This window comes from Pleurodeles waltl, chromosome 6 (genome assembly GCF_031143425.1).
Source record: "Pleurodeles waltl isolate 20211129_DDA chromosome 6, aPleWal1.hap1.20221129, whole genome shotgun sequence".
Classification (NCBI taxonomy): domain Eukaryota; kingdom Metazoa; phylum Chordata; class Amphibia; order Caudata; family Salamandridae; genus Pleurodeles; species Pleurodeles waltl.
Window position 1 is genome coordinate 969,510,981 of NC_090445.1, and position 23,438 is coordinate 969,534,418.

The following is a 23,438-nucleotide window of genomic DNA, read 5'->3' on the forward strand; positions in this document are numbered from 1 at the left end:
TGTGTGACCAAGCGACTAGTTGCTAAATTTACGTTAGGAAATTATACTATTACTACTACTACTACTGCTATTAATAATAATAATAATAATAATAGTAGTGCTTTGTATACAGTATTTAAAAGCATAGTTTTGCCTCTAAGTACTGCAAATAATGTGTCACTGTTTACACAGCGTAATAGTTCTGAGTTCATCGAACGCAGAAGGATGGATGGCTCAGATAGTCTTGCCTAGAATAAAACTTGTGACTCGCTGGGCACCTTCACAGAGTATCAGCAGCGGTTTGCATAAAGTAATACGCCGCTGACCTGCACACACCTGAAGTTGTCCTCACGCTGGCAGTTTAAGTAATCGAGCCCTAGATCGGCACAATTGGCCATTTTCGTCAAGGTTGTGGAGTGTTACAAACGAGACACTCTCGGTCAGCTGTGCAGGTCTGACATCCAGTGGCTGACGAGCACTATGGCAGGCAGGAAACTGCGCGGCAGCTCTGATTGTTGCTTCATCCTCACAGAAAGGGTGGTTGCACCTTCACAAGACGCGTTTGTTGTATGAAGGGACGACAGTAACAGTGCTGACTCCAGTGACGTGATGTGCATGGTTTCGAAAAGCGGACTACCGACCTCCCACAAAGAAAAGGCGAAGGAAACTTACTTCTTGATGTAACTTCACATTATAAACATTTGATAGCGACGGAGTGAAAGATTATCAAAAACATCGTCTTTGTCTGCTAACACTTGAAACATATTACAACTCACGACGCGCCTTGCAGCCCACAGTGAGACATTTATCCAACAAAATAATGTTTATTGGTCTACATTGCAAGAGATAATGGATGTTCTTTTTCTAGTGCAATATTCACTTAACCAGGTTTGACATTTGACATAACCCTACCCACAGTATTTTAAAGGCATTCCTAATTTGTAGGTCTCGTCTGACACAGTACATGAGCTGTCACTTGCGAGACATTTTGTTTACAAACTTACCGACAAGAGGCTGGGAGCCCCCTAATTGTTTACCATTGGTTGGTTCTACTAGCAGTCTTATTTGATGGCTTCTGATTGGTAAGCACCTGTTGGTTTCACTTTCTCTTTTGCTTTGTTTCTCCTTTCTGTGCAGCATGGGCCATATACAGATTTTTTATTTTTTATTTTTGATTAGTGTCCTTCCTCTGCTCATGTTTTGATTTAGGTACTTTTAAAAAATGTCCTTTCCTGGGCCTTTCCTGCTTTGCTGCTTGACCGTTGTTTGTTTTAAAATGCCTCACCCATTCAGACAGAAAGAGGTGAGCAGCAACTCACAAATGACTTCTTGGCACAATGTTGAATTCATGGAGGAACATTGTGAAATCTCCAAATAAAAGGCTACCGGCACTGCATTCCAGTGCTTGGCTAATTTGTTTACATTTCTTGTTTTTATTTTTATTTTCCTCACTCTGCAACATTGAAAGAACAAAGGCTGCTGGCGCACGGGACTAGCATGAGAAGCAACCATCAGAACTAACTTGCCCCAGTCATGTAATACTCAGGAAAATCTGCCTTCTACTTTCAGAGAACTCTTACTGCACAATGCTTCACCAAGGCCTTGGGATCCTACATTTTTCTTCCTCTTTGCTACTCACAAGTTTATTTCTCTTCTGCAATTTCGGGCAAAAAAACAAGCATTGTCAAAGCCAATAAGTCTTGCCTATGCAAGATCTACTGGGTTTATCAGTATGGTTTAGTGATGTTGTACAGCAACATGGCTGCTGTGCAACAACGTTGAAAGTAAAAACACAATGGTTAAGCCATTGCCAACACTGACAGTGTCATAGCACTTGTAAGAAATTGGGTTATTAGTTGTGCAGGATGATAGAGAGGCCTGCACAAGTAATAGGACCACAATTTCCCCTTAGTGGGAATCAAGCACCCCATTGTAGCGCTTGACTCTCTCAGGATAGTGAAGCGGAGCAGTCCAAGTCCTATTCAGGGAGGTGGTTTGGGCTAGTAATCACTATGCACTGGCACATAATAATGGCACTCAATAAATGATTGTCTAGTAAGTGTTTTTTCTTTAGAAAAAAGGAACAGTGCATTTATTACACACCCACACCACTACACATTAAGATACTAATATATACATACAGCAGATTTATAAGTACCTTAGGTGACATTGAAATCACATTTGACCCTTAAAAGTACATGGCCTCGAATATCACAGTATCCGTCCCCCGATACCAGATAGCAAATCATAAAATATGGGATGTCACTTTAGATAAAACAAGCCTATTGGCATATCAAGGGCTCAGCATCTCACAAGAACAACAAACCATATGTTAACCATCACTTTGTGAGTAAATGAAACAAAACAATAACAGCCATTAGTAAATGAAATTATTATTATCAATAAAGCATATCAACAGTGATCAGTAATCACTCTCACGATCAATAAAGCATTTTAAAAAGAACATAACAAGTCTGTGTGCTTTTTATGGACTTGAGCCAAATAAAATGCAACCATATAAACAACCCCTAGAGGGCACCATTTCCAGGCCACAGCAAATGGTACAATAAATCAGCCTCTAGGTCTAGAGCAAGGGTCTTCAAACTGGAGGGCAGCCCCCCATAGGTGGGCACCGAGTGATCCCTGCTGGGGGCACCAGGCTCTTGCCAAAAGAAGCATTATGCTGATAACAGGGCTTTGTTTTAAGTGGGGAAAACATGAGTAACAGTAAACCACTCTGTAATGGGCCATTACTAACATCTTTTGTCGTTTATATCCTAGGAGGGAGTAGGTGTCAAAAGGGAAGGGACTCAAAATACTCTTCAAAACCCCACCTCAACTTCAAATTATCAGAGTGTTGATACCTCTACATGTTGGTAAGGTCTGCCTGACTAGAATAGTTTGTTTGTCTAACACATATTTGATTGCATTTTAAAGAGATGACAGAACTTAACTGCAATGTTTAAATAAGTCGAGACATATTTAAACATTGGCAACTTAATATAATAATTGTGAACAATTTGGAGATGGGGCCCAAAGATTCCCCCCCCCCCCCAATTGGAGAGGAGGAACGGGCGCGGTGTAAAAAAGTTTGAAGACGTCTGCTCTAGAGAGAGTTGCAGTCCATGAGTCTGTATCTTCCTTATACACTTTCAGGCCACAGGTAATGCAGCCACAGAACCAGCCCCAATAGAAGTGGTTGGACTACAACCTTGATACAATCATATGCATAACATTTAAATAAGGAATTCATGAATAAGTCCAATTGTGACCTAGTGATGATATGTGTTTATTATAATATATAAGTGTATTGTTAATTTGTAATTTTGTGAATGATGCCTGTCTCATGTTCCTATGTCTGCTATTTTTCACATACATTGTGATACATAATATTCAATTAATAAATTGAGATAGTTTTCTAATCACCCCGTAGCAATTTATTCAAGAAAATTCATACGCACGGTGAAGGAATTCCCTTGGGGGCTGTTCTGCTTAGCTTCAAACTAAGAGGGAATGAGGCTAAAGGATGCAAAGAATACAGCACGTATAGTCTGAGTAATTCATTTATTAAGGCACTTCCCAGGGCTCAAACAAAAGTATACAAACATATTAACGTGAGCATTTAACTTGAATGCAGCAAAACATGTGCAGCTACTAAAATAATCACAGCTATTGAATAATAATAATCAGAAAAAATGCAATATATCAACAATGAATACGTATGCAGTAAATATATATATATATATATATATATATATTTATGCATGCACACAGTAAAGCTAGATAATTAAGAACTAAAAATGCATCACCACGGGGGATCGAATCCAACATCATCCTTGTCCTTGCCAACGTCAAGCTGTGGAACCCTGGACAGCTGAGACAGGAGAAATTCTCCCCAATGGTACTATAATTGTTCTGAGCAATGCGTCCACCCTCAGAAATGAGTTCCTTCTGCCTCAGCACTGAACTTCCCCACCTTATATACCTGAAACAAACTTAAGAGGACAGTCCTGGTAACCTTCCCCCTCCCTTTGGGTAAGTTGTGAAATTCAAGCGCTGGCTGTACTTGGTCAGTGTTGAAACCACACATAAGGATTGGTCAGATCCCAAGGTGCATTTCCAAGACAGAGCCGTAACCTTCTCTGCTATAAAAAATCTCCTCTTTGTACACTCTTATCATCGTTGCGTCCCCATGTTATGTTCCCTTCCCTGGTGAGAAAAGCGAAAACACGTTCAATGTAGGGAACAAGCTGTGCATGAAAAACTACCTGCAGCACCGATCTGACGGCATTTGAAGCTAAGCTAAGCACAAAATGGAGTCAGTGGTCAAAATGGAATCGGTGGTTAAATACAGATAGCATTACAGTGGCTTTTTCTATTCTGATAACATAGGAGAAAAAGGGCAGTCATTCCATGGTCACTACGTGAGAAAAAACAATATTTTTCTATCACCTTAATTTAGAGGTGGGTGCAGGGCTGGGATAGACTTCATTCCACAGATGTTTCTTGCAGGGTGCTGGGCATGTGGGGGATGCAGAAGACCATTATTTAACTTGTGGCTGTTACACATCATTTTCCTTGCAGCATGCTGTCTGACTCCTGCTTCTGGAGAACAGCAGTCACTTTCTCTCCTGCTGCTCAAGTTTTATTGCTGTCCCTTGTTCACTGGTCTGATTGAACACAATGCTGATTAAAACTGCTATACCATCCACAAAAATGATTTCAAGAGCCAAACTAAGGCTACAAATGATCCTCAAAAGAGGCTTTGAAATCTAGTAATGTTTATGACAAATACTTATGACTCTGACATAAAATGGCTTCCTGCCACTTCTGCAACGCAAAGAGAAGATTATGGTGGTCATTACGATCCCGGCGGTCAGTGATATAGTGGAGGTATTACCGCCAACAGGCTGGCGGTACCTACCTCCACTATTATGACATTGGCGGTTTGGCCAAAGCCAAACCGCCAAGTCAACACACGACCGCCACATCGGTAACGACCGCTGGGCTGGAGACTACAGTCTTCAGCCAGGCGGCCGTCACTAGACTGCCCATGGCATTTTGACCCCGCCCATCGCCATGGTTTCCGTGGTTTCTGTACCGCCACGGAAACTATGGCGATAGGCACTGTCAGAGCCAGGGAATTCCTTCCCTGGCACTGATAGGGTTCTCCCCCAACCCTCTCCCAAGAGTCCTCCCCCACCCTCCCCCCCCTCTCCCGACCCCCGCACACTTACACACATACATACACACGCATACACACACACATACACACATTCACCCATGCATTCATATATTCATACACCCTCACAGCAACACTCACAAACATACATCCAGGCACACACGTAATCTCACGACACAAAATGCACGTATACTCATGCCCACTTATGCACACACGCATTACACACGCATGCATTCACACACAGTCACACAGACCCTCACACACGCACACAACTACCCCCATCCTCCTCTCCTGTCGGAGAACCCGACTTACCTGCTTGCATGGGGTCCTCCTGCAGGAGACGGGACGCAGCGCTGCTGCCAGCAGTAGTGTCCACCAGCAAAACACTGCCTGGCCGTATCATGGAACAGTAGGCATGTTTTACTGGCGTGGCGTTGCTGCTGGCAGCAGCGCCACCTTACCGCCGTCCGCCACCATGACCGTAGATGGAATTCTGCCAGCCTTCTGGCAGAATTCCATCTACGGTCATAATGCCATGGACGGTCAGTAGCCACAGCGACGGTATGTTGGCGGCCGTCGCCGTGGCGGTAGGCGGCATTTGACGCCAAGGTCCTAATGAGGGCCTATGTGCTCTCTGCTTTGCTTCTGATCTTGTTTTGGTATTACTTGTGCTGATCTGGAACAGGAAGTCACATACCTCCATGTCATCAAGACTCCATGTTTTCAGTCCTGGGCTTTCATTTGGTAACAATATCTATTCTTGTAAATTGGCTTATGCTTGTCTTCCATTGAACTACTTGGACTAACATACCTGAAACAATGCTTACTTACAAAAAAGCCCAGGACTTAAACCATAGCGTCCTCTCAATGTGGAGCTAGATTGCCACACAATCTTCTCACTTACAAAGTCTCTCCCATTGCAAAGTCCTTTGTGGGTTTACCATACAAACCTCATACCAATCTCAAACTTATACCCTTCGGCTCCAGCATGCACTGAAGTGCTGCCTGAAACATAGCTCAAATCTGTCCTTGCATGCTTAGAGCACCCCTCCAGCATTGTGGTGGACATTGGCTGCACATGTGAAAGTGGCCCACAGCCTACTTAGAAACGTTTTAGGCATTGGCACTTATTTGTATTAAATTATTAATCTATTTATCTATTTTACAAAGTAAGCCCTAGTAGAGTGGAACCAAAGTGTATGGAATAAGTAGTCATCTCGGAGCTAAAATGTAAAGTATCTACTGCTCTACTTCAGAACAACTCAGGTTTCATGAAAGTCAAGCCATTATGTAAATTTGTATGATCTTTGGCAATTGTTGCCACAAAGGTTTGACTACTGGGTTGCTTCCTGAAGAACTAGATAATTACATCCCTGCACTATCCTCACATCTCACATATTGCTGCAAAGATAACACAGGAGGTTAATTAGTACACAGAAGTACTGTTAGCACGTTGATTCCTTCCCAACAGAGAAAACCCAGCCTTTCATCCGCTTGAAGTCTACAGAATGGGCACTGCTGTGCTGAATAATAAAACTGATTTTTCTATCCTTAACACTTTGATGAATTTGAATTACGAAGAATATTATTATTGAAGTAATTTTGTGTTTTATTTCATAACTATATATTGTACTAGTAATAAAGAATTTTCTGATATATTTGTGAGTTGAAGTTTGATATGAATCTGTGTTAAACCCTCTCCCTGAAAGCAATCAATGTGTATATAACAATAATTAGTATCCAATTGGATTTTCTGGTTTCTCTCATGGGTGAGAAATACAGGGTCTATAAGAATGACACAAATCCACGTTCTCTAAATAAATCTTGTTAAAGTAATTACTGATCGACAACAATGTCATTTTTTCTCCCAATACATCCACGTATATAGCACCTCTTCACACTGTTGTGAACTTTTGAGTCAACAAGTGAACTAGAACCGAAGGTTCAATCTACCCTATTTACCTATCACTGCGTCTTAATATGACTTATTATATTAAAAATAGAAATGTATTGGTACATTAAATTCAAATCAGATTTTGTTTATTACTCCATCAACATGCATATGCTTCTGATTCTGACTAAAGCGGTCTTCCCTCTGGAGAGTTCTCACAACCAAATCGTGGTAAAAATGCAATATCTACTTGTAAATCTGCATCATACAATTTCTTTCACTTTTTAACACATCATGCCTTGACACAGCACAGCTGTATTTCGTGAAAACATCTGTATGTCTACTGTTTTCTCTTCCATATAGTCTTTTCACCATATCTTTCATTTCCAAATTAAAAATCTTTGGGATTAAAAAAATAACTATGATTTATACATAACCATAATGAAGTTACCAATCTAGGATATAGTGGCATTCCAATAAATGGACAACCAGCTTTTATTTAATAAAATGCAACCATTAATAGCACTTATCCAAATATTTTTTTGTATGAGCGATCAATTCCACAGGATGAATAGCTTGATGGATCTTTAAACATGTTCATGCTAGAGTAGGGATAGCCATTTATATAGACATATATCCAGAAGAAGTGGAAAAACCGTCTTTAAAAAAATAAATATAGAAATGCAATCATGAAGCTCAAGCTGAAGCCTAAGAACCTACACTTTCTAAAAAACTTCTAGACCTTTGACCCTCAACATCTTCTTCACACATTAAGTGCTAATACACTCTTTAACAAATGTTTTAAGTCAAGAATGGGCGGAAAGACCTCTATCACTCATACCCACTGTAAAGCATGCATTGGCAATGGCCCTTGGGAGCAGCTGAAATGTTTATTTTTTTAAACAAAATATTTCAAGCACTTCTCACAAAAATAAGAATAAAAAATGCAGTCTGGTAAATATAGTCACCTTATACTAGCAGTAAGAAACAGAAATGTAAAAGGGTTTGCAGATACAGCTGTACTACTAGTGTTTTTTATCTAACTAACAAGCCTTTAAGTGGTGCTATGTTTATTATTAGTATTATTTATAAAAAGAGACAAGAATAAATCAGCACCTAAGCAAGCTTTCATATCACAGGCAGCTTCAATGTCACTTAAACATCTATAACATAAACTTTACAAAGTAGTGCACACAATATAAATAGATGGTGTTTAAATATAATGTTCAAAATAAATAAACTAACAAAAACACCCTTTGAGCGATTATACGACGGAACACCGACTTAAAAACAACTACTAACCTTAACAACGAGGTCGGAACACCGACCTCGTTCTTACTACTAATGATTTTACCACGAATTCCTTAACAACGATATTTCGTTGTAAAGGCATTCCTGATAAAACCATTACTAATAGGCACCATTCACCCTACATCACTCACCCCACCCCCCCCAACCCCAACCCCACCCCAAAAACTAAAACCCCCTAACCCCCCACCCACTCCCCAAAAACGCCCCACCCCCCCACCCCACCCCAAAACCTAAAACCCCCTAACCACCACCCCCTCCCCAAAACCAAAAACGCCCCATCCCCCCAACCCCACCCCAAAGCCTAAAACCCCCTGACCCCCACCCCTCCCCAAAACCAAAAACACCCCACCCCCCCAACCCCACCCCAAAACCTAAAACCCCCAACCCCTCCCCAAAACCAAAAACTCCCCACCCCCCAACCCCACCCCAAAACCTAAAACCCTCTAACCCCCTAACCCCACCCCAAAACCTAAAACCCCCCACCCCCCAACCCCACCCCAAAACCCCCTAACCCCCCACCCCGTTCCCAAAACCAAAAACGCCCCACCCCCCAACCCCACCTCAAAACCTAAAACCCCCCACCACCCACCCCCTCCCCAAAACCTAAACCCTCCACTTACCTTAGTCAACCCCTTGTCACCTGGGTTATCCTCCTTCGCCAACTCCCTTCATTGTACCTTAAACCACGCATGTTCGTTGTTCAGAATATACGTAGTTAAGGCACAAAAAACGGAGTCGTGGTTAAAAAAAGCATTGTTGTGCTTTCGTTAACCACGACTTTCGTTAAAAAAAAGTCGTAAAAAAGGATGTTTACCCCTTTGAGCTACCTTTGCAACTTGAGAGAACGTAACTATTTTTAGGCGGATATGAACAATGTGCACAGGCTTTGTGTAATTACTAAATGTGAAGGGAGTCAATAAGGAAAGGGGCCTGACCATTTCCTAATGATGTATGTTATGATGACCAAAAGCCTCTCTGTGTATGTGTATTTTGTATGATGTAAGGGAAAAACAACAGTCTGGCACGACAGCTAATGCTGCCTCTGAGGCCAGACCTACAAAGATTATGGGCTAAGCAGCAGTCAACTGTGTGTCATCTTTCTACAGAGTAGTGACCAACTTTCACTGGGTACTATTTACTGAGTTTTGTTTTCAATGAAAAAAGGGCCAATGCCACATTTTCTGCCTCTCAAAAATACTCTTCTGTTGATCTCACTCATAAAACAATTCTCCTTTTTTTAGCTCTCATGAAATCTAAAAAGATAAACTGATTTCAAGGTGTATATTCATCAACACCTCTGAAGGAAGAACATCCTCTCATAGTTTCAAACTCTCTGGGAGGTCTTTGCATCCTGCAATCTCTGAAAAGGTATCCAGTAATGTAGTGATCATAATTGAATGTATTCCCACTGCTGGAAGTGGACCCTCTGGCTATCTCATATCCCTCTGAACTGGTCTCCTGCCACCTGGGCCCATGCCTGCTTCCGCTTTCACCATCTGCCATTGCAGTACTGTATCCACTGGAGCCTTTGTGCCCTCACCGGAGTGTGACTTCTGCCTCTGTTTTGAGCTAAAAGCAGAGCTTTGAAGGGAAAAAGAATTTGAAACTCATAGGGCCAATCAGAGGCTGGAGGAGGCTGGACTAGGTATCTCTCTGTCACTGGTGACAAAGAGGCTGACCTACCATTTGAAGGCCTATCCTACAGTTTTGTGGTGGCCTGGACTGAGTTCTTCTTCAAAAGGTGGTGGGTGTTTTTAGCAGCCAAATAGGAAGCAATGAGCTCTCTGTAAAGGGTGCTACTTTTCAAGCCCTCAGAGAGGGTGATGCGCAGCCTCTACTGAAATAGTGGGCTTTTCTTTGAGTCCTGTCAGATTCTCTAATTGATAGTCAATTCGATCAGTTTCAACCATCCTATGTCAGTGAATTCCACAACCAGATTTACTTCTGATGAAATGTTGACCTGACGTGTAAGCTGACAAACTTAAGATCCCTCCTCTTGAATAATTTCAACACTGTTTTTAAATTGTTTGAATTATCTTTGCACAGAATCAATGTGCATATTATCAATATTGAGGCTAATATGACAGCAGCACCACTGAGGGTGAGGACACCATGGTGGTCATTACGAGCTTGGCAGTACCAATACCGTCATGTCGTCGGCAGCAGTCGTACCGCTAACGGCCGGCAGAGAAGACTGCCAAATTATGATCATGGTGGTCTTCCCAACAGAAGACAGCTAAACTACGGGCAGTACCGCCAGTGTGGTCATGCTGCCACGGACGGCGTGGCCACCTTCCGTTGGGTGGACACCATGTTTCCACCATACATATTACAAGACGGCACACTGCCAAGGTTTCCGCCGCGGTTACACCACTATGAAAACCCTGGTGGAAACCAACTCTAAGAAAGAAAACACTCACCTTCTGGAGCTGCCATATAACCCGAATTGGAAGCCCTCCCACTGCTCCTGCTCACACAACAACTCCGGAACCAGCGACGGCGACAAAGACAACAACTATGAGTACATACACCTACCTGACACTGTAGGGAAAACCCAAATTACACACGCACACACACACAACACACACATCCGGGGCAGCAGGCGACGGCGACACACAGGTCATCACACATCGATCTGCACATACACACACACCTACATACACACACACCACTGCAACACACACGTGCAATACACACAGCAACTTGCAGATACACAGCACTGGCACAGTTGAACACAACTATACACAACAGCACTGATTCACACACCACAACCACAACTACACAAAAGCTTTGTCAAGCAATTTTCAATACACACCTCCACATGACACTTCATATATACCACAACATGTAACAACACCTGACAACTAAAATACACAATCACACAGCCATACAACGGAACATACGTCATACCACGTTAACACAACACACAACACATCCAACATATCCATCACCACATACACGCATGCACACACAACAACCACACAAGGGCACACAACACCACCATTACACACCTCAACACAAACAATACACAAGTAATCCACATACATACATATACCAAACACATACATATCCTACAGACAATACACGGCCATCACAGCGGGACAAAACTGAGGGCCACACGCACACATGCAGGCCAGACACTACAGCTAGCACAACCCACACACACACGTTACATACAAACAAACCAAAGGTGCCAAAAACAATACAGCCATGTAGAAAGAAAGGCAAGACATGTATGTTACCATCGAATCCAAGAACAGGTTGGGCCAGATGTATTAAAATCGTTGAGGAGGCAAGATAATAAATAACTATATACAATAACCAGCCCATTAGCCAGTCCAATGTCCAATTGCTAAAGGGACAAATGGCACCTCTGTGTGCCCCTACTTGACTCCTGACTGCTAAATGACCTTCTTAGGGTAGGGGCATCAAGGGGGTAGGCAGGCACCCAGAGGTTGGGGTGGCAGAGGAGGAATTTGGGCTTGGGTTTGGAAGGGGGGGTCTTTGGGCTTGGGAGGGGGGTCCTTGGGCTTGGGAGGGCTCGACTTCTTGGCAGGGGGAGGCATGGGTACTAGCAGGAGGTGCAGGGGAGGACTTGGTGGTGGAAGGGCTGGACTTGGGGAGGGACATAAACCGTTTGGGGGTATCACGGGGGATGGGAGAGGAGTAGGGAACAGGGAAAACTCTGATAGGAAATGTATGCTTTTTAGACACATGGGTGGTCATGGCAAAAAGGTTTGGGAGTGGTGGTAGAGGGAGTGGTTGTAGGAGGTGTTGGTGTGGATGTCTTGGATGCAAGTACATGCAATGAATGCTTGGGAGGGGAGGGAGGAAGGTCCTGGGAGATGCCATGCTGGATGGGTGACTGTGTGTTGGGATGGTGTTTGCTGGTATGGTAAATATGCTGCATGTGGGTGTGTCGTGGTTGTGGCTGCAGATGTAGTGACTGGGGTGTATGTCTGTGGGTCTGCTATTGTGCTGATTGTGGGTAAGATAGGAGCTGTGGCTGGATCTGTCAGTGTTGGTTTGGTGGCCACAGGCGTGTCTGGTGTATTGTTTGTGAAGGAGGGGGTGGTGGGGGAGTCGGTGCAGGTAGTGGATGTTGGTGTGTCTGCAGGTGGGTGTTGTTTGTGTGCATGCCGGTGGTGGGTCTTGTCGTTCTTGTGTTTGACAGTGGTACTTTTGGCTGTTGATGTGGATGCATGCTTGTGTATCTGTGTGCTTTGGCTGGGTTTGGGAAGAGGGCTTTGTGTTTGGGTAGAGGTAGAGGTAGGTGGAGGGGAGGCGGTAGACAAAGGGTGACTGGTGGCTGTCAGTGTGGAGGCTAGTGCCTGAAAGGATGGGAAACACCCGGAACAACGAGTCCTAACTCACAAAGTCGTGGAAAACGAAAGCAAAACAACGGTTTAGTTTTCCATGACTTCCTTGTTTTAGGGCCTTAACCATGCATGTGTGAACCACGTACATGTGTGGTTAAGGCACAGAAGAAGGGAGTTCGACGCGGTCAAGGAGGAGGTAAGTTGGGCCGGGACTGGGGCTGTTTTTTTCAGGGTGGGGTGGGGGGCTCAGGGTGATTAGGGTTTAGGGGCGGGAAGGGGGATCAGAGTTTAGGTTTTAGGGGTGAGTTGGGGGTTTGGGGTGCTTTAGGTTTTAGGGGTGGGGTTGGGACTCGGGTATTTTTAGTTTTTGGGGGTGGGGGCTCGGGGTGATTAGGGTTAAGGGGCGGGGAGGCAGGTCAGGGTTTAGGTTTTAGGGGTCAGTTGGGGGTTGGGGTGCTTTAGGTTTTAAGGGAGGGGTGGGGACTCGGGTATTTTGAGTTTTTGGGGATGGGGTGGGGGCTCGGGTGATTAGGGTTTAGGGGCGGGGAGGGCGGGTCAGGGTTTAGATTTTAGGGGTTGGTTGGGGTGCTTTAGGTTTTAGGGGAGGGGGGTTGGGGTTGTGGTAATTTTGGGGGTGGGGGTTAGGGTGGTTGTGGGGGTGGGGGGGTCGCAGTAATTTTTAGGGGTGGGGGGCCAGAGGGACGCATGCTGGAACCGTGCATGCTGATCACTGATGCCTTTACCAGGAATGCCTTTACAACGAAAAAATTTTGTTAAGGCATTCGTGGTAAAGGCATTAGTGATAACCTCATTGTTGAGCCGTGGGTGGTTGAAGCACTCGTTGTTTCAATACATAACCTGAAAGGATCTCTGTAGGCCAGCTAGTGCACTGGAATGCCCTCCAGGAACGCATTGCTCTGCTGGACTTAAGCTGCCAGTCCCTGGATGGCATTCACAATGGTCAACTGATCCACAGATGTGGACCTCAGGAGGTCAATAGCCTCCTCACTGAGGGCAGCAGGGCTGACTGGGGCAGGGGCAGAGGTGCCTGCGGCAAAGGAGATGCCCACCCTCCTGGGTGAGCAGGCACAGGCATTTGGGTGGGGAGCTACAGTGAGGACGGCGGTAATAAGGGGGGTGGCAGACAATGATGGTGCTGGGGTGGCGCCAGAAGGGTCCGCCACCACCAGGGAGTGTCCACTGAAGGAGGATGCTGAAGATGACATGGATTAACCAGACTCCCTCGTGGCACTCCCCCGCCCTTTGTGCCACTGGGTCTGTCACTGTCAGCAGTACTCCGGGTCCCGTGGCCTGCAGGATTCCCACTTGCCTGTGCCCCTTCTCCTTCGCCTGCTGATGCTGATGCACACAAATACAGAGAGAGAAGGAGGGAGGGAGAGGGTTAACACATACCTCACATACACACTTGTAAACATGCACATCTGTCACAGTACATATCTTGCCTAGGCTATCTCAGGTGCCAATACACATCCCCTACAACATGTCACATCATGTCACCACTACCCACCCCTGTATGCCAACCCTCACACCTACATCAACATCCAAGTCTGCACGACTGGAGTCATCCACATGATCACCACCATAGCCATGTGTGCATGTACATCATGCCCTGGATGAAGTACAAATGTTTCCCTGAATTCACATAAGACCTCTCCATACTCCTATCACCTATTGCATCTGACTGAACCAACCACATCAGGCCTGCACAGTCACAACAGCTGATCAGTTCTTGTCCTTTGTGAGATATCCCTGACAGTGAATACTACTACACTCACACCCCACACAGCAGCTCCAAGTCACATTACATGGCTGACATAATACTGTGTACAATAATGGTAATTTGTTAGTAATAACTGATTAAGCCACTACAAGTTAGACAGCCATACAGGTGACATCTGATGTGTACAACACAAGTAATGGGAACAGGCATGTGATTAATATTATTCTAACCCTATCACATTGGAAGATCTGCAGACACCAAACATATAGGTATCACAACTAAACATAAATCTAAGTGCTTCTACAATGGCCCATTTTGCACATATTACACATCCATGCTCAATCACTGAGTGCAGGGTCACAAATGATGAACATCAGGAACACACATATGGCATCATGGTCCACATACAAAACCACCACACATGCATTTTCACCAGTCGGACTTCACAAAATCATAACACCACCCTCAATCACACCATTCCAGATTTGATAATATCTGTTTCTCCGTCCTGACAACACACATCTCAGACTATTAATACATGTATGCAAAATGCATCAGGCCACTCACGAGGTAACACTGCTACACCTACTTTCAGAAGTGTTTCTTGATTCAGGAAAGTGGTCCACAGCACCAGCCAAGGGTTCAAAGGCTCTGGTTTGACTCTTGGGGTCTGCGACTACAACTCCCACAATGCTCCTCTTCAACCTATGGAGTTGCTCCAAACATCTCCAAACTTCTGAATCTTCTTCCAGAGGTTATTTTTGGGTCCTTGAAGTGTTCACAACTTGATCCAAGGTTCCAGAAGCTCTGAGTTGCTCCTTGGGAGTTGGGACTACAATTCCCAGAATGCACCTGGTCAGAATCCTCAAATGGCCAATGGACGCTGGTCAGCTGGGCTCTGCTTGCAGGATGTGATGCAGGGGACTCTAAGCAGCTCCTTTCTACCTGTAGCAAACAGGGAGTCCCTTTTTGAAGCAGTAGAAGACAGACAAAGTCCTTTTAGTGATGAAGCCCAAGAATGCAGCTGGTGCAGTCCTTCAGAATTCAGTGTCCAGGTGCAGGTCAGGGGTCCAGCAGGGCAGTTCTTCTTCTACTTTGTCTTGTTCCTTGTAGGGATCTGAGGTATGAGTGCAGCTCTGCCATATTTATCCTTGCTCCTGGGTGGAAAGAAAGGGGGTCCTTGGTATCCAATCACAAGCAGGCTCCTTCCCCCTTTGATGACCACTTCCAGGGAAGTGTGACAAAAATCAGTCCCAACGAGCAGCATTCTGAAAGTGATTTTTGTAGGTTAGATCTGGCTGAGCCCACCCACTGGTGTGGCTAAAAGTCCTAAACACACCCCTCTCCTGCTCCCTCCTAATCTAACCAAGAGGGCTCCTAATTTTCTGGGGTTGCAAGATGAGAGGGAGGCGCTGAGCTGCTATACTTGTCCTTTCCTGCCTTTGTATGACCAGCTTAGCTGCTGTCTCCCCTTCCTGCTTCACCATCTGCTGAGGCAGATCTCCTCCCCCATGCACATCCTTTGTGTTCATCCCAGGCCACTTCACACCACATCAAGGCAGCCTGGCCAGGCTGCCAGAGGCTGACCAATCAGAGAAGGACACTACAGAGCTGAATTTGGCTACTTTCAGGTAGAGTTTTAAAACTCTTTACCAGAACTAGTTATATTAAATCCAATACTGGATATGGGAGATGTGCATCCACTGACAGCAAACTATCAAGACACATCTACAAGTAATTCTCAGGCCAGGTGGTTACTACCCATTCCCTGCAGGTCTACATACATGTTGCATTAACTACATTTTCACATAATCTTCAGATAGATTGTGCTGCCCTCAAATGCCCATCCACCTCAGGGTAGGCCACCCCCAAAATGCAGGCCATTAGGGGGGTCAGGGTCCGATGGGCACCCCTGCCTAATTGGGAGGTCTTCCAGGCCCAGCATCTCAGGTCCTCCCAACGCTTGCTACAATGGGTGCTCCGCCAGCTATGGGCCCCCAGGGTATGCACTTCCTTGGCAATGGCACGCCAGATCCCTTTCTTATGAGGCGTTCACCTACATGGATGACACAAACAAAAGCAGAAAGTCATGTACACTGGCATCATACTAACAGGAGAGGCCTATTCACGTCAGACTCACCAAGTGCCCACACATACCCTTACTCTCTGCCCACAAGCCTTCACTTCATGCTCTCTGCATGCATCTATACTCCCTCATGGGTACACTTACTCCATTCATCGTGACACGCACCCCTATTACACATGACCATTGGATTGGGCTCACCTGTTCCTCTGGTGCCACATATAGCTGTTAATACAGGGATAGGACCCCATCCACAAGCTCCTCCAGCTCTTCTGGTGTGAAGGCTGGGGCCCATCACCTGTAGGACATGGCATGATGTCTCCCAGAGACAGTACAAAGCATCTCAGGTCGTGGAGGTGTTGCTGGCAATAATGTAAGAAGTCAAGTGAGCAAGGCTGCAGAAAATGGCGGTCACAGCCGACGGTCATCGCCATTATCCCCAATCCCCCATAGGAAGCAATGTTAACCCATGACAAGTTGCACAGAGGTAGCGACCGCCTACCCCCTTGATGACATACACCAACAGACTTAGGTCACTTCCATCTGTCCAGTGCTGTAGGACAGGCGGCTGCCATTTTATGCACATCTCATGCCTTGATGTGCCAATTTAAGTGAGCCATACACATATTAAAACAGATTGGGGAGTGCTCACACATGTGACATGTGTCCTAAAGGACATACAGGTTCAGCATTGTGCTGCAAGGATGGTGTCCAAAGCGCTTCTGCATGCCCATTTTTGTATATGTAAGCAGTGCTACGCTTGTCCAACAGTGTTAGGTGTGTGTTATTTTGACATGTGTCAAGTACATTTCTCAATGTATATTCTCTCCTCTCTACCTAGAAATACTGCCATGAGGAGATTGAGACAACCACCAGTCTACCATCCACTAGTTGACCTTGCAATCCTGGAGGACAGGCATATCATACAAACCTCTTGTCTGAATCGTCAGACCATCATGGATCTATGTACACAGTTGGAGCTAGATCTGTTACCAGCCATACGCAATCCCTATTCCATCCCTCCCACAGTACAAGTCCTGTCAGTGCCACACTTTCTTGACACAGGCTTCCTTCAGAATGCAGTGGGCTTGACAGCAGGGATGTCACAGCCAATGTTCAGTCTAGTGTTGAAGGAGTACCGTGTGCATTGTTGAAACACTTAGACAGGTACATCAGCTTCCCCCAAAGTGCAGATTTGGCCTATGTGAAGGCAGACGTTTATAATATAGGACACATCCCTCATGTGCTAGAGGCCATTGATGGCACCCATATAGCTCTGGTGCCTCCCAGTTCCAATGAACAGGTGTAAAGGAACAGGAAGAACATCCACTCCATTAATGTTCAGCTGGTGTGTCTGGTAGACCAGTACATCTCACAGGTCACATCCAGGTTTTCTGGATCTCTGCATGACTCCTTCCTTTTAAGGAACAGCAATGTCCCACACATGATGGCACGGCTACACACAGAGAAGGCCTGGCTCCAAGGTATGTATGCATTTGAATGTGGTTCACTGTTATTGCATCTGTCATCAAAATGTTCCATGTTGCTGTACCTGCTATGTCACTGGTCCTAAATTATTTTTTACTTTGGATATCCTATCCTTCCCTGGCTGTTGACACTAGTGAGGTACCATGCCACGGATGGGGAAGTCCATTTTAATGAGGCCCACGGGAGGAGGTGTGTAATCGAAAGGACATTTGGCCTCCTGAAAGTCAGATTCAAGTGTCTGTACCTGTCTGGAGGAGCCCTCCCCTACTCACCCCAAAAGGTATGCCAGATAGTAGTAGCCTGCTGCATGCTGCACAATCTAGCCCTGAGATGCCAGATACCATTGCTAGCTGATGAGGGTGAAGCAGCTGGACCAGTGACTGGTAATGCTGGCATGGCAAGTGATGAGGAGGCAGAGGAGGAAGATGCAGCTTACTCTAGGACTGAGCTCAACGGTCAGTACTTCCAGTGACGTACAGTTATGGTGATTGTGGGTTGCCAAGTGTTGAATATCCACATGATTTGCTGACAATTGTCCTCCTGAGTTGACTCATCAGTGGTGGTGTGATGTGTGTGTTGGGGAGCAGACTGTTTGCATGTCATGTGCACAGTATACATTTCTCTTATCTAACAAGTGTACCCACTGAAGTTTCCTTGAATCAAATCTCCAATGTACAGACCAGTAATGTGCAATGTGTGCTGCATTCTCCTGTACTCATGTCATTCCACCTACTGACTTGGTAAGAAAGCATGTGCCTCTGCTACCTATGACTTGAGTCTTTTATAGTCACTAGCCATTGCAGAATAATTTGAGAATTGAGAGTTGTAAATGACAGATGGCAGGTACAGTGCTTAATGATGATTTTTCTGTGGCCGATGTTGTATAGGTAATCTCTGAGGGACCCTGCTTAGGTGGTAATCTACACTGGGGACAACCTCTATGTGCTGCATTTGTGCATTGTGTGGCTCATGCCTTCCATCCTGATGGTAATCTTTGTCATTGTATTTTTGCAGATTTGCATACTGACAATGCTCGTGTGTGGGTCAGGATTTTGGACTGTCTGACATGTGTCCTGGAACATATCTGTTGTACTGTGGGTCCTGCTGATGATGCTTCCCTCTCCTGTCCAATACACTGCCAGTTGGATGTAGGTGTGCATAGTCATCTCACATATAGCAATCATTAATTTTGTTCATGTAATAAAGACACATATACAGTAGCTGTGTTCTATTGGTGCTTATTGTGCATATATTGAAGTTGTAACAAACATATATGAAGCAAACAAGAGGGGATGAGTGGAGTCATGGTAGATAGAATCATCGGAGTAGGTGGTACAGCTGTTGGTTGCACAGGTCAAGTATCCAATTGCCTATGGGGAGATGGAGTTATGTCATTGTACAGTCAACAGGGTGTCTCAGTGGCACACAAGGTCGACAAATCAGGTGAGGGTCCCTTCCTGGCAGTGGGTTAGTCTTGGCATCTGCTCCAGCCGGATGTCTGGATGTACGTCCTCATTTGCAGAGGGGTCTTCAGCTACAGAAGGAGGTATGTCTGAGGGCTGTGGTTCCCCTGGCATGGCCTCCATTCCGCTGGCTACCGCTGATATGGATGGGCCTGATGTTATGTTGCAAGCGGAAGGAGCCTGCTGGTGGGTGGAGAAAGCACACAGGGTGGTGTTGAAATCCCTCAGCCACCCTGCAATGAAGGCCATGGTTGCACTGTGGGTCTGCCACTGCTGCATGACCTCCTGGTGGTATTCCCTCTGCAGTCTTTGGTTTTCCCCCAACATGATTATGATCTGGCCCATCCTGTCCTGAAATTGTTGGTTTGCTCCCAGGACCTGGGAGACAGTAGAGTGGTCAGTAGAGTCCCTTGGGGGCTCCATCCTCCAGCCCACACATTCCCCCCCATGCCCCCATGTGCCTGTGCCACTGGCACGGTGTGCCCACCCCCAGTGTTCACAGGACCTCCATTGTCTGGGGTGTGAGGGTTCGACCCAGGTGCACTGCATAGGTGTATAGTGAGACATGCAGTACATTGGGGAGTATTTGGGTGATGAGGAGGCATGCAGTACACAACAATTGTGTGACATGGAGGTTGTGTGCACTTACCAGAGTCCAGTCCGCCAGGTTTTCCAGCCAGCCCCTCAGGATGCAGGATGTTCAAGACCTTCTCCTCCCAGGATGTGAACTGTGGGGGAGGAGGTTGGGGCCCATCGCCAATCTTGTGCACGGCGATCTGGTGTTGTGATGCCATAAAACACACCTTCCCCACAGGTCGTTCCACTTCTTCCTATTGTCCTCCCTTGTGCATGGATGGTTCCCTACTGAGTTGACTCTGTCGACTATTCTCTGCCACAACTCCATTTTCCCGAGTATCGAGGTTTGCTGGACCTGTGCTCCAAACCGTTGTGGCTCTACCCTGACGATTTCATCCACCATCACCCTCAACTCATCGTCTGTGAACCGTGGGTGCTTTTGTGGGGACATGGTAATGGTTGTGTTGTGGGGGGTGTTGTGTGTGTGTAAGGGTGCAGTGTAGGGTAATTGATGGGATGTGGGTGGTGCGTAGTGGGCGATGGACGCTTGTGGGGTATGTGTATAGTTCTTATGTGTGTTTTGTGTTGGTAGTGCAGTTGTGTTGTGTGTGCTGAGTAGGATGTGTATCTGTGCCTTTGGTGTAATGGTGCTATATGAGAGTATTTGCTTGCTCTCTGTGTATGTGTAAATCAAATTGGTAGCAAAGGATTGTGGGTTGTGTTGCAGTGTGTTATATAGTGCTTTGAGTAGGTGTGTCTGGTGTGTGTATGTGTGTCAGGTGCAGGATATTCAAACTATCCAATGTGATGTTGTGTTCTGACTGTGGATGGATTCTGAGCGTGGCGGCTCACACCACCAATGGTTTTCTGCCGTGGAAGAACCGCTGTGCTGATTTGTGGCTCGTAATCGGGTGGGTGGAAATGTGGCGACGTGGCGATGCTGGTGGTGGAACCGCCTCTTTCCTGCCCTCTTGTCTCCTGGCGGATTTGTGGCTGTTTTTTAGCAGTCTTCATGGTGTGAGTCATAATGCAGCAGTCGGATTACTGCCAACATGGCGGTCTTTTGGCTGCCGCCACCGCGGCGATCTTCCAAAATGACTGCCAAAGTCATAAAGAGGCCCCATGTGTCAGCTCATTCAAGACTCAATATATACTAGCATCGCTGATGAATGGGGCTCATACTGTTCTCCCTTCTAGAAAGGCTGCTGAGGGATCAATCGTGCGGGACAAGGAAAAACTACAAGGTCATGCAAAATCATTCACCCAAACTGCCTGTGGAGAACAGGGAGCTAGAATCCCAATTCCATAAGGGAACATGGCCAGTATTCCACAGTTACACCTTCATTCATAGACGCAGCTCTTACAGAGGAGCCATTGTTTCACGGGCTTGTCACCCCTGATGTTATATACACTCTTATTCATATCAACCTAATCAACTGTATGACTGTCTGCTTGAGTTCAAGTGGTGGCATCATTTCTCTGTAGTAACTATTTCTGTGGGCTCATCTTCCCTTTTTTGGTTGAACTACCACAGACTATGGGCAAATGGGTTAGTGGGCTGTGTGGCTTTCATGATAGATCTTCAATTGAACCCATTATGGGAGATTTTAATTTTAAATATGGTGATTTCTACAATTCTACTCTAATTGGTGGTGATGATGGATTTTTCCAATGAAGTCCCTGAAGTTGAAATGTGTGACCCCAAGACTGATGCACAAGGAAGAATTCTGGTTGATTTTTCACCAGCTACATGACAAACGTAGCTGTTCTGGTGTATTCTCACTGTTTGGCCAGTGAATTATTCTATTCAGGTAGACCTTCCATTCAGTTAGACGTTAACCATATTTGGTCCCCAGTCATCTCATCACGAACATTGTTTTTCAAAGTTGCCAACAGAGATAAAATTACTCTAAAGTCTTAAATTTCTATTTTGCTTTACCTCTATGTAAACTCCAGGTGAGGCTCATAACCTTAAGCTGTGGCTCAAAATACTTCAAATAACGCTGAGCATATTAGATGGTCTTGAGTTTATCACCTAGTTTTTAATCTCCAGGTAAGAAAGTCCTCCTTACAGCCGTAACCAAATGCCTGAATATTGATTGTGACACCCTGATAATAGTGGAGCATTTTAAGGGGCTCAGTGGGCAAATTGTTAAACACAGATTCCATTATCTGTACCTATTATTAAACAATATACCTGGATTAATCAGACCTGTGTTATGGTGAAGCAGGAGTTATGGAAGGCGCTTAAACTCATTGGTTGGATTCAAGTCACTCTCATGATCAAAATCCCATTAGTAGTAAAGGATGGATTACAGAGGACTGGTGAAGAAAGCCAAGGAAAGTCATTTTTTAGGAATGCCTAGGATAACTTGAAGTCACCCTGTAACTTCCCCAATGGCAATGTTTTGAAGACAAGAAGTGGGAAAGCCAAGACTCAGAACTGTGAATAAAACCCCTCAAGTAGTTATACCCGCAGCTTCATGGTTTCACCACTTTTTTAATTTGTATCAGTCACTGGAGGATTATAGCATTTTCATTCTTCTAGTTCAATATGACTACCTTGGAATTTTGTATTCTATGCTGGAAGTCATAAAGGCCTGTGACTGTAACGCTGCAAACATGAGTCTTACACCTGATGAGCTTCATTTAATTTATATAAAGTCCAAATGTGATGCTTTAGTGCTCATCTTTACTAAACTATTTAACGTCTCCAGTGGTACCATTCATTTTCCATCTACTTGGAGCTGCTAAATTACGATCCCAATCGTCAAAGAGGATGTGTAGACCTACCCCGTTGTGACCAGCCAGTTTCCCTTATTGACTCCGCAAGGAACTCCTTGGTGGGATATTGCTAGATGGATTATATGACTCAGCCAAGTAGAAGTGTCTTACCGGGGAGGCATAGCTGGTGTTTAGGGAAACAACCTGTTTGCTGGGCATTTGAGGACCTGTTCTCTGTTTTTAACGAGGTGGACAGGTCCAAGTTGTAGGAAATCATGTGCTCTGGGCATAAAGAGAACCTACAGGTCTTATTGTTCATCTTACATATGCCAGGAGGAATACATCACTTCTTTTAGCCCATCTGTTGTTTTATGACTGGATTGCCTAAGTTGCCCTGGGAGCACAGATACATTTTTAATCATTCTAGCATGTGATATCCTGAAGTTTATTAATGCTTGCATGCATTGCGCCACTTTGTAACCCTTTGCGCTACATCAGGCCTGCGCCAGGCATAATGTATGCAAAGGGGGCATCCCCTCCCCTAAGGGGGGGGGGAAATATGACACAAAGAAATCTGTTAGATTTCTTTCCGTCATTTTTTTCCAGCACTTTTAACACCTGCTCAGAGCAGGCATTAAAAGGAGGCTTCAATTGGTTACAATGGGCCTCTGGGTGCTTTGC